The sequence below is a fragment of the Dermacentor albipictus genome, chromosome 8 (genome assembly GCF_038994185.2).
Source record: "Dermacentor albipictus isolate Rhodes 1998 colony chromosome 8, USDA_Dalb.pri_finalv2, whole genome shotgun sequence".
In the NCBI taxonomy this organism is placed as follows: domain Eukaryota; kingdom Metazoa; phylum Arthropoda; class Arachnida; order Ixodida; family Ixodidae; genus Dermacentor; species Dermacentor albipictus.
In genome coordinates this window covers 10,711,125-10,725,326 of record NC_091828.1, presented here as the reverse complement: position 1 = coordinate 10,725,326, position 14,202 = coordinate 10,711,125, and positions in this window count along the sequence as shown.

Here is a 14,202-nt window from a genome sequence, read left to right as displayed (position 1 = left end):
CAGCGAATCGGAAGTTTCTAAGGTATTCTCTATTACCTCTTATCCCCTATTCTTCCCAATTCAGGTCTCTGAATACCTCCTGTAAACACGCTGTGAATAGCATCGGAGAGATCGTATCTCCCTGCCTGACGCCTTTCTTTATTGGGATTTTGTTGCTCTTTTTATGGAGGGCTACGGTGGCTGTGGACCCGATATAGATATCTTTCAGTATATTTACATACGGCTCTTCTACACCCTGATTCCGCAATGCTTCGATAACTGCTGAGGTTTCGAATGAATCAAACGCTTTCTCGTAATCAATGAAAGTTATATATAAAGGTTGGCTATGTTCCGCACATTTTTCTATTACCTGATTGATAGTGGGAATGTCGTATGTTGTTAAGTAGCCTTTACAGAATCCTTCCTGGATCTTTGGTTGACGGAAGTCTAAGGTGTTCCTGATTCTATTTGCAAATACCTTAGTAAATACTTCATAGGCAAATGACAGTAAGCTGATCGGTCTATAATTTTTCAAGTCTTTGGCGTCCCCTTTCTTATGGATTAGGATAATGTTAGTGTTTTTCCAAAATTCCGGTGCGCTCGAAGTCATGAGTCATTGCGTATACAGGGTGGCCAGTTTCTCTAGAGCAATCTGTCCACCATCCTTCAACAAATCCGCTGTTACCTGATCCTCCCCAGCTGCCTTCCCCCTTTGCATATCTCTGAAGGCTTTCTTTACTTATTCCGGTGTTACCTGTGGGAATTAGAATTCCTCTAGACTATTCTCTCTGCCATTATAATCGTGGGTGCCCCTGGTACTGTACAAATCTCTATAAAACTCCTCTGCCACTTGAACAATCTAATTCATATTAGTAATGATATTGCCGGCTTTGTCTCTTAAAGCACACATCTGATTCTTCCCTATTCCTAGTGTTCTCTTCACTGCTTTTAGGCTTCCTCCGTTCCTGAGGGCATGTTCAATTCTATCCATATTATACTTCCTTATGTCAGCTGCCTTACGCTTGTCGATTAACTTCGAAAGTTCTGCCAGTTCTATTCTAGCTGTAGGGTTAGAGGCTTTCATACATTGGCATTTTTTGATCAGATCTTTCGTCTCCAGCGATAGCTTACTGGTATCCTTCCTAACATAGTTACCACCGACTTCTGTTGCGCACTCCTTAGTTATGACCACAAGATTAGCGTTCATTGCTTCATCACTAAAGTCTTCTTCCCGAGTTAAAGCTGAATACCTGTTCTGTAGCTTGATATGGAATTCCTCTATTTTCCCTCTTACCGCTAACTCATCTATCGGCCTCTTATGTACCAGTTTCTTCCGTTCCCACCTCAGGTCTAGGGATATTCGAGTTCTTACCATGCCATGGTTACTGCAGTGCACCTTCCTGAGCACGTCCACATCTTGTATGATGCCAGGGTTAGCGCAGAGTATGAAGTCTATTTCATTTCTAGTTTCGCCATTTGGGCTCATCCACGTCCACTTTCGCCTATCCCGCTTGCGGAAGCAGGTATTCATTATCCGCTTATTATTCTGTTCCGCAAATTCTACTAATAAATCTCACCTGCTATTCCTAATGCATATGCCATATTTCCCCACTGCCTTGTCTCCAGCCTGCTTCTTGCCTACCTTGGCATTGAAGTCGCCCATCAGTATAGTGCATTTTGTTTTGACTTTACCCATCGCCGATTCCACGTCTTCATAGAAGCTTTCGACTTCCTGGTCATCATGACTGGATGTAGGGGTATAGACTTGGGGCGCTATAACGTAAAACTATTTCAAACTTTTCTGTTCCAATTCTACTATCAGCGCTCCACGATTGCTCAAAATTTTTTTTCGACCACCCCCACTTCACCTGTCGCGAAAACCGCGATAGCTCCCCATCTGATATAATGTCTACACACTGATTATGCATGATTTGACCGAAAAAAGAAAAACGGTTATGTCTGATTCGGCCCCGTTTCGTCATTAGCCCTCGGCTTTTGGTAAAAAGATTTCGGGCTGCACCCACTTCACCTGCCTGTCAAGCGACTTCACAAAACCACATGAGGTCACCGCGTCAAAGTGACGTGTACGCGATAAAGATGCATTAATATGCCGAACAAAACTGAATTATCTTCGGAATAGCCACAAGCTGCCCCGTTCCGAAAGGAATAAAAGATGGCTGCCGCCGATCGCTGAGACTCTGGCTACTCGCACCTGCCGGAGAGCATGGGTGTATTTGCGTATAATAAAACTTCTTGCGTGGCCGTGTAACGTTTTCCAGCCCTTTCGACACGTTTACCACCACATTCTGCCAACTCTTCTTTGCTAAGGGTCAGTTTTAGCGTCATTCTTAAGCTTCCGTTGCATGCCGCCGTGGTTTTCGACCAGCCACCACAAGCTTAGTAAGGGAAAGCCGACCAATCGCAGACGCTGGCACCACCCTCTTCATTCAGTTATCGATTTTAAGTGCACTGGCTCTGCCCCAGTGAATTCCTCTCAACTTGAGCATTCTCCTCGCCTCTTGTCAGCCAATTAGATACGACAAGCCGCTGAGTGTAGGCAATGTTATTCGTTTTTCAAGCAATCAAAAGTGACCTCCTATGATCGAGGAGAGCGTTCAGTTGGTCTGTTCAGACAAGCCTGCGGGTGACCGCCCGGTGCTTGCGTCGGTGGTTACGGAAATTTGACGTCAGGAATTTGGAATAGAAATGTATTGGAATAGTTTTACGTTATAGGGCCCTTGCACAACCTTCATTTTGTACTTCTTATTAGGTTTAGCAACAAGGCCTGCCACCCTCTCGTTAATGCTATAGAATTCCTGTATGTTACCAGCTATATTCTCATTATTCAGGAATGCGACTCCTAGTTCACGTCTCTCCGCTAAGCACCGGTAGCCCAGGGCTTGCCCGCTTTTTAGCACTTTATATGCTTCTTTGGCCTCCTGACTTCACTGAGCCCTATTATGGGCGCTATAAAGTAAAATTATTCCAAACTTTTCTATTCCAGTTCTCCTATCAGCCCTCTACGATTGGTGAAAAACGTTTTTCAACGCCCCCACTTCACCTGTCTGTCACGCAACGTCACGAAAACTGCGATACCTCCCCATCTGATACGATGTGTACTCACTGATTATGCATGATTTTACAGAAAAAAAGAAAAATTGTTATTTCTGATTCGACGTCTTTTCGCCATTAGCCCTCGGCTATTGGTAAAAAGTTAGTCGGGCTGCACACACTTCACCTGCCTGTCACGCGAAGTCACAAAACCGCAAGAACTTAACGCGTCAAAATGACGTGTACGCGATAAAGCTGCATTATTATGCTGAACAAAACTGAATTTTCTTAGAATAGTCGCAGGCTGCCCTGTTCCGAAAGAAATAAAAGATGGCTGCCGCCGATCGCTCACACGCTGGCTGCTCGCACCTGTCGGAGAACATGGGTATATTTTCGTATAATAAAACTTCTTGCGTGGCCGTTTAACGTTTTCGAGCACTTTCGGCACATTTAAGCCCTCATTGTGCCAACTCTTCCTTCTGAGGGTCCGTTTTAGTGTCATTCTTGAGCTTCCGTTGCATGATACCGCGATTTTCGACCAGCCACCGCAAGCTAAGTAAGGGAAAGCCGACCAATCGTAGACGGCAGCACCACCCTCTTCATCCGGTTACCGAGTTTCAATGCAGTGGCTCGGGCCCATCGAATCCCTCTCCACTTGAGCGTTCTCCTCGCCTCTTGTCAGCCAATTCTATACGACAAGCTGTTCAGTGTAGGCAATGTTATTCTTTTTCAAGCAAACAAAAGTGATCTCCTATGAACGAGGAGAATGTTTGATTGGTCTGTTCAGTAAACGCTGCGGGTGACCGCCTGGTGCTTGCGTTGGTGGTTACGCAAATTGGACGTCAGGAGATTGGAATAGAAACATACTGGAATAGTTTTACGTTATTGGGCCCTATATCCCATTTAGTGCCCTCAAATCCCTCCAATAGCACTGCTAGACTCGCCTCACTCGATAACGTTCCAGTGTTAAACGTTGCCAGGTTCATATTCCAAAGGCGGCCTGTCCGCCATTGACACGTCATCATCATCATCAGCCTAGTTACACCCACTGCAGGGCAAAGGCCTCTCCCATACTTCTCCAACAACCCCGGTCATGTACTAATTGTGGCCATGCCGTCCCTGCAAACTTCTAATCTCATCTGCCCACCTAACTTTCGGCCGCCCCTGCTACGCTTCCCTTCCCTTGGGATCCAGTGCGGAACCCTTAATGACCATCGGTTATCTTCCCTCCTCATTACATGTCCTGCCCATGCCCATTTCTTTTTCTTGATTTCAACTAAGATGTCATTCACTAGCGTTTGTTCCCTCACCCAATCTGCTCTTTTCTTGTCCCGTAACGTTACACCTATCATTCTTCTTTCCATAGCTCGTTGCGTCGTCCTCAATTTGAGTAGAACTCTTTTCGTAAGCCTGCAGGTTTCTGCCCCGTAGGTGAGTACTGGTAAGACACAGCTATTAGGCACAGCATTGACACATATATAATGTCAATACAGTGTGCCTATACTAAGAATATCCACGTAACAATATATACAGCAGAATATTTCTATACTGGCCTGGACTGTGCCCACAGCAGCCGCGCTACCTTCATAGAATGAGTTATGAAAAGAACACAGAGGCTCTTTCTATAACTACCGATGATGTTAGAAATGCCTTGCAAAACATGACTCGGGGAAAAGTGCCAGGATAAGATGGAATAACAGTCGATTTAATCGAACAAGAAAAAGATATCATGCTTGAAGAGCCTGCATCCCTTTATACGCAACGCCTCACTACGTTAAGTGTACCAGAAAGCGTGAAAAATGCCAACTTGATACACGCCCATAAGAAATGAGACGTTAAGAAATAATAGGGACGGGCCATCACGTTGCTTTCAATATCGCATAAAACAAGCCGCACTTTCGCCAGAAAGACGAAGCATTGATTGCGACAGCAAATTAGTGGACAGCTATACTAAATAAGCATAATAGAGCTATTGGACGCGTCAAGTTTTAGAATAGGCATACTAACTTAATTAACCAGAATCGCTTCACGCACAGAAAAGCAAACCAGAAGACATCTCACTCGGTGACAGCGGAAACTCACTGTTGACACGCTCGAGTGTCTAATCACGGTAGCAGCGGCTACCGAATTCAGCTTCGCGGTGGCGCTCGCATTAGCGCCACTAAGCCGCGAGAAGATAGTGCGCGACCGACCCGGTACACGTCGCAGATGGCTCTCAAGAGACGTGACTCTCTTGGGAATTATCTAGAAAGATTCCACAGGCACTCGGTTCTCCAAATGAAAAGTAGAAAATTGCCTATTTAAAACGGGTCAGGGAAGGAGACAATATCTCCAGTGGTATTCACTACATGCTTATAAGTATTCAAGCTGTTATACCAAGAATGCGTAGGAAAAATTAAAAAAATTAAATTATGGGGTTTTAAGTGCCAAAACCACTTTCTGATTATGAGGCACGCCGTAGCAGAGGACTCCGGAAATTTCGACCACCAGGGGTTCTTGAACGTGCACCTATAGCTAAGTACACGGGTGTTTTCGCATTTCGCCCCCATCGAAATGCGGCCGCCAGGGCTGGGATTTGATCCCGCGACCTCGTGCTCAGCAGCCCAACACCATAGCCACTGAGCAACCGTGGCGGGTAATGCGTAGGAAACAGCATCAATGGCGAATATCTGAGCAACCTTCGGTTTGCACGTGACGTGCTCTTCAGCAGCAGCAGACACGACTTCTAACAAATGATTGATGACCTTACGCGACAAGGTTTAGGAGTTGGCCTAAATAATAATATGCAGAAGACAAAGATACTGTTCAATAACCTGGCAAGGGAACACGAAATCGGAATCGCCGGTCAGTCTCCAGAGTGTGCGCAGCAGTACGCTTATCTAGGTGAACCTCCCGAGCACGAGAAATAAATTGACAGAAAAATAAAAAAAAGTTGGCGCAAGTGCATACGGGAGGCATTACCAAATCCTGTGCGGGAGATTACCACTATATTTGAAATGAGAAAGGCACAATCATTGCATTCTACCAATGCTAGCATATGGGGCGAATATTTGGACATTTACACAGAAGCTAGAGAACAAGTTAAGGACCACGCAAAGAGCAATGGAACGAAAATTGTTGCGCGTAACGTTAAGAGGCTGGAAGGGAGCGGCACGCATCACAGAGCAAACGGCGATAGCCGTCGACATTACGAGACTAAAAATGGAAATTGGCAGGACTTGTAATACGTAGGGTTCATAACCAGTGTGCCAGTACGTTTGCAGAATGGTTGCCAAGGGAAGAGAAGCGCAGTCGAGGACGGCGGAAAACTATGTCAGATGATGAAATTTAAAAAAACAAATTTGCTGGCGCAAGGTGGAATCAGCTACGCAAAGCAGGGACAATTGGATATCGCAAGGAGAGGCCTAGGCCCTGCACCGAACTTAAGTACGCTGCTGCAGATCATAATTATTGCATCAAATCTGTCTTTTCTCTATTGTTTTCCTTAACCTGCCATACGCTTTATATGTTTCCTAAAGAAAAACATTTTGTTACTCGCAGTTATTCGAACAGCAGTTAAAAAACGCGGGTTCAAGGTGAGAATGCTCGAAATATCCTCACGCCACTTGCTAAGAAAGGACATATTTGTAGACTCGACTAAAGGAAATGGAATTGGGAATCTAGCATAAACAATGAGTTGTGTTCGCTAGTTCTTGCACTGCATGGAAGGTGAACCATCACGCATCCTAAGGCAGTCTATGAAACTCTGCACTGAAGGTGTAGCGACTTCAAGTGGTCCACCTAGTTTAATGCAGCCACACCAGTTTCTCTGAATGTTATACTTTATCAAATTAAATCAACTTTATTTTGGTTCTGATAGATACAGAAAAAAAGAGTGACAAAAACAGCTTGACTAATTCAAAGGCATGTAGAAAATTTTCGAACCGGTAATAAAACTGCGAAAAATAAAAAGGAAAATCAACACTTAACAAACAGGCTGCTACACTAGGGCATACAGAATAAAGAAAAGAAATGAAAACCTAATATTTAGTTACAAAATGAGTTTAACAAATATGACAACCTCCGTAATAGAAAAAAAAGGGTTTTAATGATAATTAAATAGTGAATGCTATCTAGAGATAAATATATTCAAAAATACACGGAATGACAAAAAAGCACTGTAGAAATTATCTTGCCGGAAACAGCTACAAAACAAAAAATAAAAAAACTAAACCCAACAGTATCGGTTTCACAGCGAGACAAACTGCGTGATAAAAACGAGTGCTGAATTGTCGAAATGTCAGAGGCATATCACTATACATACCTAGCGCTTATCTTGATATGAACACTGAAACAAGTTAAAATTGTTAACCTCATAATGATTTCTAATGGAGGGAAGACTATAGGCAAGCGTTTTTTATTTCGGAGTTAACCGCACTGTCTCTATGTCCTAATTTTCTTCATCACTCATGGATAATTTAAATACATAACTCATGAATTAGATAAAATCGCAAATAGGTTGTCTTCTTGCGAGCTTCTAAATTCAATTTTCTGCATAACATGAATTTGTATATGTGGTGTACCTTAACTACTCCTCAACTGCCGAATAAAACTTTAGGAGTTGCGCCGACCGGTGCATTCAAAATGTGCCTCAAAGATTTTTTAAATATTTCATTAGGATAAGTGGCCGTATTTCTAACCCTTACTAGTTGGGAAAAATTTAAACGACAGCAAAAGAGCGAGTGATAGAGCAGAAGCTTGATACCTTTTTGAAGCAAGTATTGAAGCTGACGAATCACACCTGTCACCTGAGCAACTTTAGCAAGACATGTCTTACATCGCATTCCCAGCTTATAGTCAAATTATATTTGATCGTCTCGCAATAAATTTACATAATATATCAATTTCAATATAGTGTATTATATAATATATATTACATACATTGTTGCGGGGAAAATATATATATTTACAGAGTGGCAGCAGAGGAACCACAACGACTATGTCATTTAGAGACATTTGGATTGCCTTAAAGATGCTGTCGCAAATCGCCAGCCCCATATAAACCAACAAAGACAGTCGACTTCAGCTCGATTCATCGTGGCTTCAAGCAGGTGATGGGGACATTCTTTGGATGAGCCAATGGAACCTTCCAAGCGGGAGCACATCATCGACCGGCATCGAGCATATAAGGCTCAACCCGTATCTCACCGCCTTCAGTGGGAGCGGCGGCACCCGAACAACAATGTCACGTAGACACATTTGGATTGCCTTACAGATACGGCCGCTAATCGCCAGCCCCATATAAAACAGCAACGGCAGTCGACATCAGCTCGATTCATCGTGGCTTCAAGCAGGTGATGGTGACATTCTCGGCATGAGCCTATGGAACCTTCCTGGCGGGAGCACATCATTGACCGGCATCGAGCATATAAGGCACAATCCGTATCTGACCACCTTCACTGGAAGCGGTGGTGCCAGAAAAATAATATCATTTAGACAAGTTTGGATTGCCTTGCAGAAGCGACCGCTAATGGCCAGCCCCATATCAAACAGCAACTTCAGCTCGATTCATCGTGGCTTCAAGCAGGTGATGGTGACATTCTCGGGATGAGCCAATGGAACTTTCCTGGCGGGAGCACATCATTGACCTGCATCGAGCATATAAGGCACAATCCGTATCTGACCGCCTTCAGTGGGAGCGGTGGTGCCAGAAAAACAATATCGTTTAGACACGTTTGGATTGCCTTGCAGATACGGACGCTCATGGCCAGCTCCATATCAACCAGCAAGGACAGTCGACTTCAGCTCGATTCATCGTGGCTTCGAGCACGTGATGGTGACATTCTCGGGATGAGCCAATGGAACCTTCCTGGCGGGAGCTTATCATCAACCGGCATCGAGCTTATAAGGCACAACCCTTATCTCACCGGCTTCAGTGGGAGCGGCGGTGCCAGAAAACAAGATCGTTTAGACACGTTTGGATTGCCTTGCAGATGCGGCCGCTAATGACCAGCCCCATATCAACCAGCAACAGCAGTCGACTTCAGCTCGATTCATCGTGGCTTCAAGCAGGTGATGGTAACATTCTCGGGATGAGCCAATGGAACCTTCCTGGCGGGAACACATCATTGTCCGGCATCGACCATATAAGGCACGATCATTTGGAACCTTCCTGGCGGGAGCACATCATCGACCGGCATCGAGGATATAAGGCACAACCCGTATGTTACAGCCTTCAGTGGGAGCGGTGGTGCCAGAAAAACAATGTCGTTTAGACACGTTTGGATTGCCTTGTAGATGCGGCCGCTAATGGCCAGCCCCATATCAACCAGCAACGGCAGTCCACTTCAGCTCGATCCATCATGGCTTCAAGCAGGTGATGGTGACATTCTCGGGATGAGCCAGTGGAACCTTCCTGGCGAGAACACATCATTGACCGGCATCGAGCATATAAGGCACAATAATTTGGAACCTTCCTAGCGGGAGCACATCATTTACCGCCATCGAGCATATAAGGCACAACCCTTATCTCACCGCCTTCAGTGGGAGCGGTGGTGCCAGAAAAACAATAACGTTTAGACACGTTTGGATTGCCTTACAGATGCGGCCGCTAATCGCCAGCCCCATATCTACCAGCATCGGCAGTCGACTTCAGCTCGATTCATCGTGGCTTCAAGCAGGTGATGGTGACATTCTCGGGATGAGCCAATGGAGCCTTCCTAGCGGGAGCACATCATTTACCGCCATCGAGCATATAAGGCACAACCCGTATCTGACCACCTTTAGTGGGAGTGCTGGTGCCAGATAAACAATATCGTTTAGACACGTTTGGATTGCCTTACAGATGCGGCCACTAAAGGCCAGCCCCATATTAACCAGCAATGGCAGTCGACTTCAGTTCGATTCATCGTGGCTTCAATCAGGTGGTGGTTACATTCTCGGGAAGAGCAAATGGAACCTTCCTGGTGGGAGCAAATCATCGACCGGCATCGAGCATATAAGGCACAACGCTTATCTCACCGCCTTCAGTGGGAGCGGTGGTGCCATAAAAACAATATCGTTTAGACACATTTGGATTGCCTTGTAGATGCGGCCGCTAATGTCCAGCTCCATATCAACCAGCAACGACAGTCGATTTCAGCTCGATTCATCGTGGCTGCAAGAAGGTGATGGTGACATTCTCGGGATGAGCCAATGGAATCTTCCTGGCCGGAGCACATCATTGACCGGCATCGAGTATATAAGGGACAACCCTTATCTCACCGCCTTCAGTGGGAGCGATGGTGCCAGAAAAAACAATGTCGTTTAAACACGTTTGGAGTGCCTCATAGATACGGCCGCTAAAGGCCAGCCCATATCAATCAGCAACGGCAGTCGACTTCAGCTCGATTCATCGTGGCTGCAAGCAGGTGGTGGTGACATTCTCAAGATGAGCCAATGGAACCTTCTTGGCGGGAGCACATCATTGACCGCCATCGAGCATATAAGGCACAATAATTTGGGACCTTCCTGGCGGGAGCACATCATCGACAGGCATCGAGCATATAAGGCACAATCCGTATCTTAACACCTTTAGTGGGAGCGTTGGTGCCAGAGAAACAATATCATTTAGACACGTTATGATTGCCTTGCAGATGCGGCCGCTAATGGCCAGTCCCATATCAACCAGCAATGACAGTCGACTTCAGCTCGATTCATCGTGCCTTCAAGCAGGTGACGGTGACAGTCTCGGGATGAGCCAATGGAACCTCCCTGGCGGGAGCACATCATCGACCGGCATCGAGCACATAAGGCAAAACCCGCATATCACCGCCTTCAGTGGGAACGGTGGTGCCAGAAAAACAATGTCGTTTAGACACGTTTGGATTGCCGTGCAGATGCGGCCGCTAATGGCCAGCCCCATATCAACCAGCAACGGCAGTCGACTTCAGCTCGATTCATCGTGGCTTCCAGCAGGTGATGGGGACATTCTCGGGATTAGCCAATGGAACCTTCCTGGCGGGAGCACATCATGGACCGGCATCGAGCATATAAGGCACAATCTGTATCTGACCACCTTTAGTGGGAGCGGTGGTGCCAGAAAAACAATATCGTTTAGACACGTTTAGATTGCCTTGCAGAGGCCGCTAATGGCCAGCCCCATATCAACCAGCCTGACAGGCCGCCATTGGAATATGAACCTGGCAACATTTAACGCTAGAACGTTATCTAGTGAGGCGAGTCTAGCAGTGCTATTTGAGGAATTAGAGGGCAGTAAATGGGATATCATAGGACTCAGTGAAGTTTGGAGGCCAAAAGAAGCATATACAGTGCTAAAAATCACGCACGTCCTGTGCTACCGGGGCTTAGCGGGGAGAAGAGAACTAGGCGTCGGATTCCTGATTAATAAGGATATAGCTGGTAACATACAGGAATTCTATAGCATTAACGAGAGGGTGGCAGGTCTTGTTGTGAAACTTAATAAGAGGTACAAAATGAAAATTGTACAGGCCTACGCCCCTACATCCAGTCATGATGACCAGAAGCCGAAAGCTTTTATGAAGACGTGCAATCGGCGATGGGTAGAGTGAAAACTAAACACACTATACTAATGGGCAACTTTAATGCCATGGTAGGCAAGAAGCAGGCTGGAGACAAGGGTGTGGGGAAATATGGCATAGGCACTAGGAATATCAGGGGAGAGTTATTAGTAGAGTTTGCGGAGCAGAATAATATGAGGATAATGAATAGCTTCTTCCGCAAGCCTGATAGCCGAAAGTGGACGTGGAGGAGCCCGAACGGCGAGACTAGAAATGAAATAGACTTCATACTCTGCGCTAACACTGGCATCATACAAGATGTGGACGTGCTCGGCATGGTGCGCTGCAGTGACCACAGGATGGTAAGAACTCGAATTAGCCTAGACCTGAGAAGGGAACGGAAGAAACTGGTACATAAGAAGCCGATCAATGAGTTAGCGGTAAGAGGGAAAATAGAGGAATTCCAGATCAAGCTACAGAACAGGTATTCGGCTTTAACTCAAGAAGAGGACCGTAGTGTTGAAGCAATGAACGACAATCTTGTGGGCATCATTAAGGAGTGTGCAATGGATGTCGGTGGTAACTCCGTTAGGCAGGATACCAGTAAACTATCGCAGGAGACGAAAGATCTGATCAAGAAACGCCAATGTATGAAAGCCTCTAACCCCACAGCTAGAATAGAACTGGCAAAACTTTCAAAGTTAATCAACAAGCGTAAGACAGCTGACATAAGGAAGGATAATATCGATAGAATTGAACATGCTCTCAGGAACGGAGGAAACCAAAAAACAGGAAATAAGAAACTGGGAATTGGCAAGAATCAGATGTATGCGTTAAGAGACAAAGCCGGCAATATCATTACTAATATCGATGAGATAGTTCAAGTGGCTGAGGAGTTCTATAGAGATTTATACAGTACCAGTGGCACCCACGAATTTAATGGAAGAGAAAATAGTCTAGACGAATTCGAAATCCCACAGGTAACGCCGGAAGAAGTAAAGAAAGCATTGGGAGATATGCAAAGGGGGAAGGCAGCTGGGGAGGATCAGGTAACAGCAGATTTGTTGAAGGATGGTGGGCAGATTGTTCTACAGAAACTGGCCACCCTGTATACGTAATGCCTCATAACGTCGAGCGTACCGGAATCTTGGAAAAACGCTAACATAATCCTAATCCATAAGAAAGGGGACGCCAAAGACTTGAAAAATTATAGACCGATAAGCTTACTGTCTGTGGCCTACAAAATATTTACTAAGGTAATCGCAAATAGAATCAGGAACACCTTAGACTTCTGTCAACCAAAGGACCAGGTAGGATTCCGTAAAGGCTACTCAACAATAGACCATATTCACACTATCAATCAGGTTATCGAGAAATGTGCGGAATATAACCAACCCTTATATATAGCTTTCATTGATTACGAGAAAGCATTTGATTCTGTCGAAACCTCAGCAGTCATGCAGGCATTACGGAATCAGGGTGTAAACGAGCCGTATGTAAAAATACTGAAAGATATCTATAGCGGCTCCACAGCCACCATAGTCCTCCATAAAGAAAGCAACAAAATCCCAATAAAGAAAGGCGTCAGGCAGGGAGATACAATCTCTCCAATGCTATTCACAGCGTGTTTACAGGAGGTATTCAGAGACCTGGATTGGGAAGAAATGGGTATAAAAGTTAATGGAGAATACCTTAGTAACTTGCGATTCGCTGATGATATTGCCTTGCTTAGTAACTCAGGGGACCAAATGCAATGCATGCTCACTGACCTCGAGAGGCAAAGCGGAAGAGTGGGTCTAAAAATTAATCTGCAGAAAACTAAAGTAATGTTTAACAGTCTCGGAAGAGAACAGCAATTTACAATAGACAGCGATGCACTGGAAGTCGTAAGGGAATACATCTACTTAGGGCAGGTAGTGACTGCGGATCCGGATCATGAGACGGAAATAATCAGAAGAATAAGAATGGGCTGGGGTGCGTTTGGCAGGCATTCTCAGATCATGAACAGCAGGTTACCATTATCCCTCAAGAGAAAAGTGTATAATAGCTGTGTCATACCAGTACTCACCTACGGGGCAGAAACCTGGAGGCTTACGAAAAGGGTTCTACTCAAATTGAGGACGACGCAACGAGCTATGGAAAGAAGAATGATAGGTGTAACGTTAAGGGATAAGAAAAGAGCAGATTGGGTGAGGGAACAAACGCGAGTTAATGACATCTTAGTTGAAATCAAGAAAAAGAAATGGGCATGGGCAGGACATGTAATGAGGAAGAAATATAACCGATGGTCATTAAGGGTTACGGACTGGATTCCAAGGGAAGGGAAGCGTAGCAGGGGGCGGCAGAATGTTAGGTGGGCGGATGAGATTAAGAAGTTTGCAGGGACGGCATGGCCACAATTGGTACATGACCGGGGTTGTTGGAGAAATATGGGAGAGGCCTTTGCCCTGCAGTGGGCGTGACCAGGCTGATGATGATGATGATGACAGATGTGGCGAATAATCGCCAGCCCCTTATAACCAGCAACGGCAGTCGACTTCAGCTCGATTCATCGTGGCTTCAAGCAGGTGATGGTGACATTGTCGGGATGAGCCAATGGAACCTTCCTGGCGGGAGCACATCATCGACTGGCATCGAGCACATAAGGCAAAACCCGTATATCGCCGCCTTCAGT